The 10181-nt window shown below is 41.5% G+C and overlaps 1 non-coding gene across 1 annotated transcript; it reads left to right on the top strand.

Annotated features, from left to right (window-relative positions):
- The first annotated feature begins 9459 nt into the window (after positions 1–9459).
- On the top strand, positions 9460–9543 carry TRNAQ-UUG (transfer RNA glutamine (anticodon UUG)). The gene has a single exon. It is a non-coding gene; the product is annotated as a tRNA-Gln (tRNA).
- Positions 9544–10181: the final 638 nt, after the last annotated feature.

Raw genomic sequence — 10181 nt, 5'->3', positions numbered from 1 at the left:
TAAGGTAAAAAATGACACCCTCTAAGGCCATTTGGGAGAAGCCAGCTAGTTTTTTTTATGGTGGAGTACCCTGGCATTGTTATTTGGCTAAGAAAGCACATTTTAAATTTCAGCACTTTTTGAGGGGGAAATAGATACAGCAAGGTAAAAATAGGGTTTTGGTCATAGAAGGTAGGAAGAGCACACAAGCCTTAAGGTGATGCTAAAAATGTTCATAGGATGAGTGTGATGGCCACAAGAATGTGCCTCACAGACCTCCAACCACCAGGACATAGCTTTGCTCTCAAATCCATGTGGTATTTACATAGAGGCCCCAGTTCCCATGGATTGCTCTCTGCCAGTGACTAAGCACACAGGAATACTAAGGCAGGCCTCTTCCTGGGAACAAGGGGACCCCTCTGATGGCTGACTTTGGCATGAGAAACCCCGGACAGCCTTGACAAAACTTTCTTAGGTTGGATGGCAGTCTCAAATGCTTCCATCCAAAGTTCTTCCCCACTCTTCTCTCAGGGTCAGGTTTCCATCATGCTCCTTACACATTAGAGTTTTGTCTTGGTATCTGTTTCTGTTTCTCAAATGCCTTAGCCGAACACAGTGTGGCATGGACACAGTCAGGATCCTGATAAGAAAGTGATGACACACTCATAGTGGAACACTCTGGATAGAGTTTAATAAGGGAATTATTTTCAAAGGGTATAGAGAAACCACACGGGGGAGTGTAGCTGCTCAGGGCTAGTGAGGCACTATCCCCCAGCTCAGGCCCAAAGGAGGAAGAAGGGGAGCCATTACTCAGCCTCTTGCTGGTGCTCCATCACCCCGCTTTGGTGGACGGCTGCAGGGAAGGTAAGCCTGTTGGTGCAGTCCCTAGACGTGGCAGCTTCACGCATCCAGCGCTTGGGAGGAAAAGGATGGAGAATGAATCTGGAAAGGCAGGAGGGACATCTCCCACCCACGGACAATAGTGAGCTTTTGTGTGGCGGCAGCAAGCCTTCTCTCCAGGCTTCCCTGTAGCAGCAATGGCAAAAGGGAGCCCCAACCTGGCAAATTAGAGTGCTCTGGTGCCATTTCCCTCTGCATCTTTTAGCCTCAAACTCCCCCATGTGGTAGCTTCACTCTCAGCCTACTAGGTTAATAACTATATCCATTTCTGGTGTCATAGCTTGTCCCCAAAATGTTCAGAGATAGAAAGGGCAATCTTTTCTCTTGTGCTCCAGTTAGGCACGAGGAAACCTTTCTAGAACCCCCCGAGGAGAGTCCCCTAATGTACATGACCGCTCAGAACAAGCTGGGAGTTCTGTTAGGAGGGAGGAAGGAGGCTGCTATGTCCATTTTCTACAGAGAAAATGGAGCACTTTTTCTATTGCATAAATCTGGTTTTACCATTTCCCGCTTAAAACCCTTCAATGGCTCTCACTACTTTCATGCAAAAGTCCAAAATTTTTATATATGTGCATACAAAGCCCTTTGTGCTATGGACCATCTATCTTCCCAGCCTCATTTCTCAGGTCCCTCAGTCATCCTAGCAACACTTGCATTTATACAATAAGCCAGGCGCTCCCCGCTGTTGCTTACTTCTGAGTGTCTGCTGCGTCTTCTGTCTGGAGAGCACTCGGCTTCTTCCAGCTTCCTCAGCTCTTTTTGGGGAATGCCACGTTTCCCTTGACCCTGCCATGTGTCCACAGCCCCTTGTGCTTTCCCCTGTGGTATCTGGCTGTATTCAGATGGCCAGGAGTCCCTCCTGGGATCTGTGCTTAGTCTAGGAGGGAGAAATCTGTGCTACTGTAGGGAGCTGTCTGGTGTCCTGACTAAGAGCTCAGGTTCCAGCATCAGGCAGCCTGGATTTGGCTCTGGGCTTCACTATTCACAGCTCGTGATGCTAAGCAAGTAGTTTAGACCCCCTGGCCTTCTGTTTCCTCACCTGTAAAGTGGGAAAAATAATAGTAACTAGTTTATAAGATGATTGTGGGACGAAGTGAGATGATTCACATAAAGCACTGAGCACGGTGGCTGCAGTCACAACAAAATGAGAATTGGTGTTTGTTCTTTATGAGTTTGTGTTGTTCCTGCAGTGCATCTGCTCCTGTTCTGAATGCTCTTGGATGTTCCTGTTCTAGACCTGGATCAGCTCTGTGCTCACTAGGCTCTCATTGCAGGACGCACCTGCTTCCTCTTTCCCTTCCTTTGGTTGTCTCTAGTTGTCTGGCATCTCCTCTATTTTTCTGATCTTTGGGAAGATTACACCAAGCAGTTCAGTCATCTCATTGCAAAATGCCTGATTATCTGGCAGGTACCTTTTAATACATTCTTTGTAGAAGCCACTCCATTAGAGGTTTATTGGTGCAGATGTCACACCAAAATAATAGTGAATTAGAAAAGGTAGGTCTCCACCCCCTCACCTCTGTAACACCCCAGGAGTTAGCAGTGCTGGGCCCATGTGGCAGGGTCAAGGACCAGAATCCCATCATGCCACTTTTTCATCTCTAGAGAGTCGTCCTTGCCCACATGGTTCAGATGGCTCATCACATCACCTCTGACTCCATCTAGGAGCAGGAAGGAGAAAAAAATGGAGGAGGAAGTCACGTCCTTCTTAAAAGTACAAACCTGCACTCACAGATGTCATTTCTATTTATATCCCATTGGCAAATACTTGTAGCCTTGGGCATCCAGCAGCAAAGAGGCTGCGAAATGCAGTTTTTCCATTAGCTGTAACATACCCAGCTAAAAATGTGCAGCTCCAGCTCTTTAGGAGAAGAGAAGACAGATGTTAGGGCAAATGTAGCAGTCTCTGCTATATGCCAACACAGCTTCCTCTCTATCTCTTAAGGGACCCTCCAATCTCTCAGATCTGAAAGTAGAGAGTCATTTCTACTTTTTCCGCTTCTGTCACAGTCACTCACAAAATGCCATTCATTTGATATTTTAGTCTATGCTATTTTACATCTTAAGATATTTTGTGTAAGTTTCTTTCTATCTCCTGTTGCCATCCAAATACAGACTTTCATCAGCCCTTGCTTTTATTCTCATCATTCCCATCCAGAGGTCCAAACTGATGATCTTTCATGTCCTTTAGGAAAGGTCATAGTCCAGCTCTCTCCATTGGCAAATGGCATTGAACATGGTTTTCTGTTGCCCTCAATACAGATGCCCACTGGAATAAATATTCTGACCTTTGGTCCCTCCTCAGGAGGGCATAAGGAATCATTGATCCTGTCACTTTGACTTTCTGCCCACATCCAGCCAAATCTCAGGGACCCTGGCTCAGCCCTCTTCCTTCCCAGAGAACTGTGGTCCACCAGTTTATATCATTTGTTTCGCCGCCTTTGGGGAGCTATGTTTTGCCATTTTGTCAATTCTTGATCAAACTGTAAGAGCCTTTTAACATGTTTTTCTGAAAATACCCTATCTTCCTCTAATCCATTCTACACAGAGCCAAATTAATCTCCTTAAAACACTGATGTCATTAAAAAAAATTAAAAAACCTCTTCTACTTTAAAATTTCTAAATGGTGGGTCGTTTATCACAGCAGGGATAGCAAATGTGTGTTGCCTTGTTCAAGGCCAACCTCACTAATCAAGATGCTCTACCTAGATGAAGCTGTAGAATCCTTTTCTATAGTTGGTACTACCAGCTGATTGGAACCTGTATGGGAGATAAATCTTATTTATCACCCCTAGTCCTCAAAAATTATTTTCAAAAGTTGAGTGTTAAGTGTGCTACATCTCTGAATATTTACTGTGTGCACCAAAATCTTGCTGTTCAATGTATGTAAACCCTATTTCCTCAAGTAGACCATAAACTCCTCATTCGTTTTTTTTTTTTCGTTATATTTCTGGGTTCTGCTCACAGAGTTGAGGCAGATAGTATTCATAGGCATTTTCAGGTAAAAAGAGATGTTGAAGGTGCTGAAGTCTGAGCTGATGGATGAAGGAAATGAAGCCAGAAGGAAATCTAAACTGTCTTCAAAAAAGGCAGTAGAAAGCTATAATTAAAAAACTGGTGCCAAGTATGAGATCTAAGGAACATGGCAAGGTCACCAATGGAAAAGCCAGAGCTCAGGAGCCAGAAGGATAGGAAGCAAGTCAGGTTGCAGAGTGCAAATTGGGACAAATGATTCACAAGTAAGCTTGTGAAAATGCTTCTTGGAATTGTCAGACCAGCCTCTGTAAAGGACCGGTCATTAATAGAACCATGCATGTAATGTGCACTAATGCATAGATAGGCAAAACCAGAAATCAAAATAATGCTGTCTGATTTTCTGTTGAAATGCTATGTTGAACAAGAAATATCCATAGTTTCTCTCAGTCTCCTATCCCGGCTTATACAAAAATATTGATTTGACGACTTTAAATTATTGGTATCTCCTTAGACGTCTTTAATATTGTATTTAAGCCAGAGTTGAAAAGGTAGTTCTCAATACACGCACTAATAATAAAGCAGACCTTGTAAAAAGTGGCAGATGGAAACAAGAAAGACCCCGCCCCAGGGACTTTTGCAGATTAGATCCCCATGAAGCCTTTGTTGCCCCTCTGCTCCTGCCAAGCCTGAGGGACAGACTTCTTGCTGCAGCTGCCTTGGCAAAAATTAATGTCTTGCTCCTGCCAAGAAAGCAGGTGACAAGCTCAGCAGCTCTCCTTTGGTCTGGTTTTCTCCATGGCAGGAACATGTGCCCCCCTGAGTCTGCATTTGTTTGTGTCATCAGTAGGACTGCAAAAGCAAAGACAAGGAGATGAAGGTGAGTCAGGAAGGAAAAAGTAGCACCTGGGAGCAGAATATGGCACCAAAAAGCCAGGGGATAGAAACAAGGCCAGCTAGCATTCACCCATGTTAATGAGAGCAAGTTGATTCATGCAACCCTGGGAACAGTGAAGATTGTTTGCATGTGCATGATGAATCATCTGATGTATAAGTCAAGCCACCAGCTATAATTAATCTTGTGCATTAAAACAAATTTGGCTATTTTGAACATGAGCTAATGAGATTGACCTGTATGATCATGCAGCACTCAGAGCTGGGTAAGCATGTCAAGGACATGGAGGAATCTGGGGGTGCCTTTGGAAGTGCTTTTCCTTGTGGGCCTGCAATCTCACTGGTATGGTGCGCCATGTAGGGTGTGAACATTGACAGTGGGTTGGGCTGGATGGTATATGCCCCACCCATGCTGTCCTCAAGTCCTCCTTTATTTACATGCTATAGTGTCCTCTGGAATACGAGGACTAAGATATGCTTAGTTAATTAATAAGATATGCTTATGGTTCTTTCTAGTTTGCAATGGATTTCATAGCTGATTGTGGCATTTAGCATGCTAGAGTGACCAACTGCTGGTTGTTGTCATTCAAATTGGTAGTAGACATTTGTTGGGTTTTGGCAGTCCAGAATCTATTCTACATTCCCTTGATAACAGTACCTGGTTCCTTGAAGATGGATTCCTTCTCCTTGGAGACAGCTTTGTAAGATTATAATCAAGGTGCCCTGCTCTGTAATGGGCACATGACCCCTGCCATTCATGGGCTCCTTCCCAGACTTTTGATCTTGGCCAGGATGACAAACAGCTCAGAAAACAGTAGACCTGTTTTTTCCAGCAGTAGCACCCAAGAAAGAAAGGTCCCAAATGGATCATTACTGGGAGTAGTAGCTTAGTCTATTCTTTTCACTGTTCCATATCCTTCCCCAGATCTTCAATCCTGTTTAAGTTGGCAAGAATCGGTTTCTGCCACTTGTAACCAAAACCCTCTAAATGATACAGAGTCATGTACCCACAGTTTCTACTACAAATATTCAAGGAAATGGAGATTATTAGTAAACCCAGAACACTGATCACATGGATGTTGGTTAAGAAAATGTCTGTGTATTTTACAAGGCTCATTTCTCAACACCAAGTCTTCTCTTCCCTGTCAGCCATGTCTTGAAGTTTCTCTTCTAATTAATTTGTTGTTTATTTCAAATCCTTTATCAAATATTTCCCAAAGTATAATAAATGGGCTGATACCTTGATTATCTCCAAATATCTTCCACCCTGACAAGTCATATAGGAGTAGGGGTGGGGGGCAGTATTACTTTGTTTTCTTATAATATATGAGGTATGTGTTTGACTATCAGAATGTGAAAAGAAAGGCAATCCTTGTGGAAGAGAAAAACACAGCAAAACATCCAAAAATAATGGAAAAATGGAAATAAAAATAATATATTTTATTGACTCAAAGATACTGTCAATTCTCAGAAACACTCTTATAAACACTAAGTAAAAAAAAAAATCTTACCAACTTATGGCACCCCATCCTCACATCAGAGACATTACAAGAAATGCAAAACAAAAAGTTTAAAGTGATAACTTTTGGTAATGAAAATGACAACTAAATGTATGTAATCAACTACATGATAGCTCTATTCTAAGTGTTTCACATATATTAATTCATTTAATCGTTAGCAATCTGATGAGATATATGATATGTTAACACAACTAATACCCGTAGTTAGCCAAACAGATGGCTTAGGCTTAGTGTAAATTGAAAATGGAATTATTAATGCTTTTACTCGAATTGACAAATTTGTGTTTTAATAAAGCAACAATTAAAATTATGTGGGAAAGTATTGCTTTGATGTTTTCTTTATGAGATTAATTTCTAAGATGTAGTCTTATCTCATGCTCAAAAATTCCTTTTTAGTTTTGTTTCAGTCTTTAGAATTAAAAAAATTATGCCATTGTTGCTAATCCTTGTTCCTTGAAGCTTAAAAGGCCCTTGGGCCAAAAGCAGTAAATATTTTGTTTAATTCCCTGTCTCTAGTCCTGGTTGTGTAGAACTGAAAAGCAGTGTTACTCAGCAATTCTTTAAAGATATTTTGCGGAGTACCAGTGTGGAGATGTTATAACCTGAAAAAAATCCCAGGGCACAGGGGGCCAGTCTCAACATGGTGAACATTCCAAGGAACACAGTCCAATAACAAGGCATGATCACTATCTTTCCCTTTCTTGCATTTCTCATTCTTCTCCTTCTAAAATTGTCACGCATCTCAAGGCTTCCTGAAGACTCTTCATCCTCCTTTTCTCATATTCAGTTCCCCCCAAAACTATTCTGTGCACCCCCCCTACACTTATAGGATCTTCTCTTTTCTTCCCCTCTTCCTTTCTTTCCATCATTTACAACTTCTTTTAAGAAAGTCCCAGCCCCAGGGTGCCTGGTGACTCAGTTAAGTGTCTGACTTTTGGGGCGCCTGGGTGGCTTAGTCGGTTAAGCGTCCGACTTTCGCTTAGGTCATGATCTCGCGGTTCGTGGGTTCGAGCCCCGCGTCGGGCTCTGTGCTGACTGCTGGCTCAGAGCCTGGGGGCTGTTTCAGTCTGTGCCTCCCTCTCTCTCTGACCCTCCCCTGCTCAAGCTGTCTCTCTCTCTCTCTCCTAGAAATAAATAAAACATTAAAAAAAAAAATTAAGTGTCTGACTTTTGATTTTGACTTAGGTCATGATCTCAGGGTTCATGCGATTGAGCCCTGTGTTGTGTTCCACACTGACAGTGTGGAGCTTTCTTGGGATTCTTTCTTTCTCTCCCTCTCTTTCTCTGCCCCTTCCCACTCCATCTCTCAAAAAAAGGAATCAACTTAAAAGAAAGAAAGAAGGAAGGAAAGAAAGAAAGAGAGAAAAAAGAGAAAGCAAGTAAGCCCCAGTCCCCTCTGATGCCATCACTGTTTTGGGCCCTAAGAGTTTTCTACCCTCTGAATGGATGGGTTTGTGTAGGAAGGGCCATGAGATGAATATCACATTAAAGAAGAGATACTAAATACAGTTTGTAAGAAGTTTTCATAGAGCATGCAGGTCAGGAACGAGGCAGTACATTTTCTTCTATGGTAATGATATTTTGGGTTTTTTAAAAAAAATTTTTTTAATGTACTGTGGTCATTTATGTTGGTAAACATTAGGTACCTCTTGAAGATTTACAATCACATTAGCATATTAAAGATACAGCAAAGTCTTATAGTAAAGAAGCCTATTTATCTTTGTTTTATCCAGTCTTTCTGAAATGTACTTAAAAATCTTCTTTCTCTCCTCCACCACCTTCCACATACACAAATAAGTACCCAAGAATGCCATTTTGGTTAAATAGCCTTAAATTATTAAAAAATATGAAATATATAACCAATTTTAAGTGTTGAAGTACATTTATAATATATACCATACATAGAATGGTAGGATGGATATTTCAATGAGGACAGCAATAGTTTGAATGTGATCTGCACTTTTCACAAAACATGGAAAGTAGTGTCACGTTGCCTTTTATATTGCAGTTGTGACAAGACAACTCAGCGAGAATAGTCACCAGCTGAGTCTCTCTGGCCAATATTTACACAGATACCAATTGCAGATCCAATCCTGAACAATAGTTGTCCTTGAATTTGATTTTGCCAAGATGTTTTGTGTTATTACCTCCCTGGATATCTTGATTTACCTTGGACATCAGCTAGCTCCTGAAGCTAATGTTGGATACTAGCCATTTAGCTCATTAGCTGTTACATAAATTTAATGTCATTGGGTATGGAGAGTATGATTAGATTGTAGATGGATTTGTCCATAGCTAGAGGTAATATGTACCTGGGTGTCTGAGCAAGTTTCCTTGTGACATCATTTGGAGAAGATTGGAAAATAGCACCTGAAGCCACACATGTTCACTTAGACATCCAAAGCATTGTATAGATTCAGAAGGAGAGGCAATGGCCGATGGGTGCTTTGCAAACTGGTGAAGTTTTAGCTGGATCTGATAATGTTGAAGATTGTTCTATACAAAGGTGTAGAAGATTCATCATGAACTTTACAAAGACAATAGAGAAACAATTCTTAGGCAATTGAGGAAGCAGATTTGAATATTATGATTCTTTTATTGCCTACTTTACTTTGAACCGTTGTCATCTAGAGCAATGCTGGAGGCTAAGACACAAGTCCTTGTAATTTGTTTAAGATCTGCACCAAGTCTGGGGTGCCTGGTGCCTGGGTGGCTCAGTCCGTTGAGCATCCAACTCCCGCTCAGGTCATGATATCATGGTCTGTGGGTTCAGGCCCCACGTCAGGCTCTGTGCTGACAGTTCAGACCCTGGAGCCTGTTTCAGATTCTGTGTGTGTGTCCCTCTCTCTGCCCCTCCCCTGCTTGTGCTCTGTCTCTCTCTCTTTCTCTCAAAAATAAATAAACATTAAAAAAATAAAAAAAAATAAAAAAAGATTTGCACCAACNCTCTGTGCTGACAGTTCAGACCCTGGAGCCTGTTTCAGATTCTGTGTGTGTGTCCCTCTCTCTGCCCCTCCCCTGCTTGTGCTCTGTCTCTCTCTCTTTCTCTCAAAAATAAACAAACATTAAAAAAATAAAAAAAAATAAAAAAAGATTTGCACCAAGTCAGTATAAACGATTGCATTCACTAACATTTCCACCTGAAATTCACTGGGAGTCATTGGACATATTTAAGAAATATGCATCTAGGGGCGCCTGGGTGGCTCAGTCGGTTAAGCGTCTGACTTTGGCTCAGGTCATGATCTCATGGTCATGGGTTCGAGCCCCGCGTCAGGCTCTGTGCTGACAGCTAGCTCAGAGCCTGGAGCCTGTTTCAGATTCTGTATCTTTCTCTCTCTCTGACCCTCCCCTGCTCGCGCTGTCTCTCTCTCTCTCAGAAATAAATAAAACATTAAAAAAAAATATGCATCTAAAAAGTTATTTGATTTATACAAAATTTGGCCAAAAAAAAGTATATGCAAAATACGCTATTGGTTATTATATTATGTCCATATATGGTAGTCATTAGTGCTATCTACAAAATGCTTCCAAATCTCCTTCTGGAAACATGATAAGATTACATCTCTTTGTCTACTCTTTGCTAAGTGAGTCCACATGACTAGCTTTAGCAAGAAAATATAAAAGCAAACAACATGTCACTTCCAAGCAGAAACTTTTAGGACTAGTGTATAATTTTCTATGGTCATTTTTCCTTTTGCCTGGATCCTGGAGTGGGTACAATACAGAACAGAGCTCTTAGCTGACCCACGATAGACACATATAGTGAGCAAGAAATGGAAAATGTTTTTAAGTCACTGAGATTTGGAGAGTGTTTATTACTGCAGCTTAACCCAGCCTATTTTGGCTGCTATACCACACAATGAAACTCTAGACAGTTCATGAAAATCACAGAATAGAAAAATATTAAATAATGAG

This window comes from Crocuta crocuta, unplaced genomic scaffold (assembly GCF_008692635.1).
Source record: "Crocuta crocuta isolate KB4526 unplaced genomic scaffold, BGI_CrCroc_1.0 scaffold216, whole genome shotgun sequence".
Taxonomy (NCBI): Eukaryota; Metazoa; Chordata; class Mammalia; order Carnivora; family Hyaenidae; genus Crocuta; species Crocuta crocuta.
The sequence above is the reverse complement of the archived record's forward strand: the minus strand, read 5'-3'. Positions and strand labels throughout refer to the sequence as shown.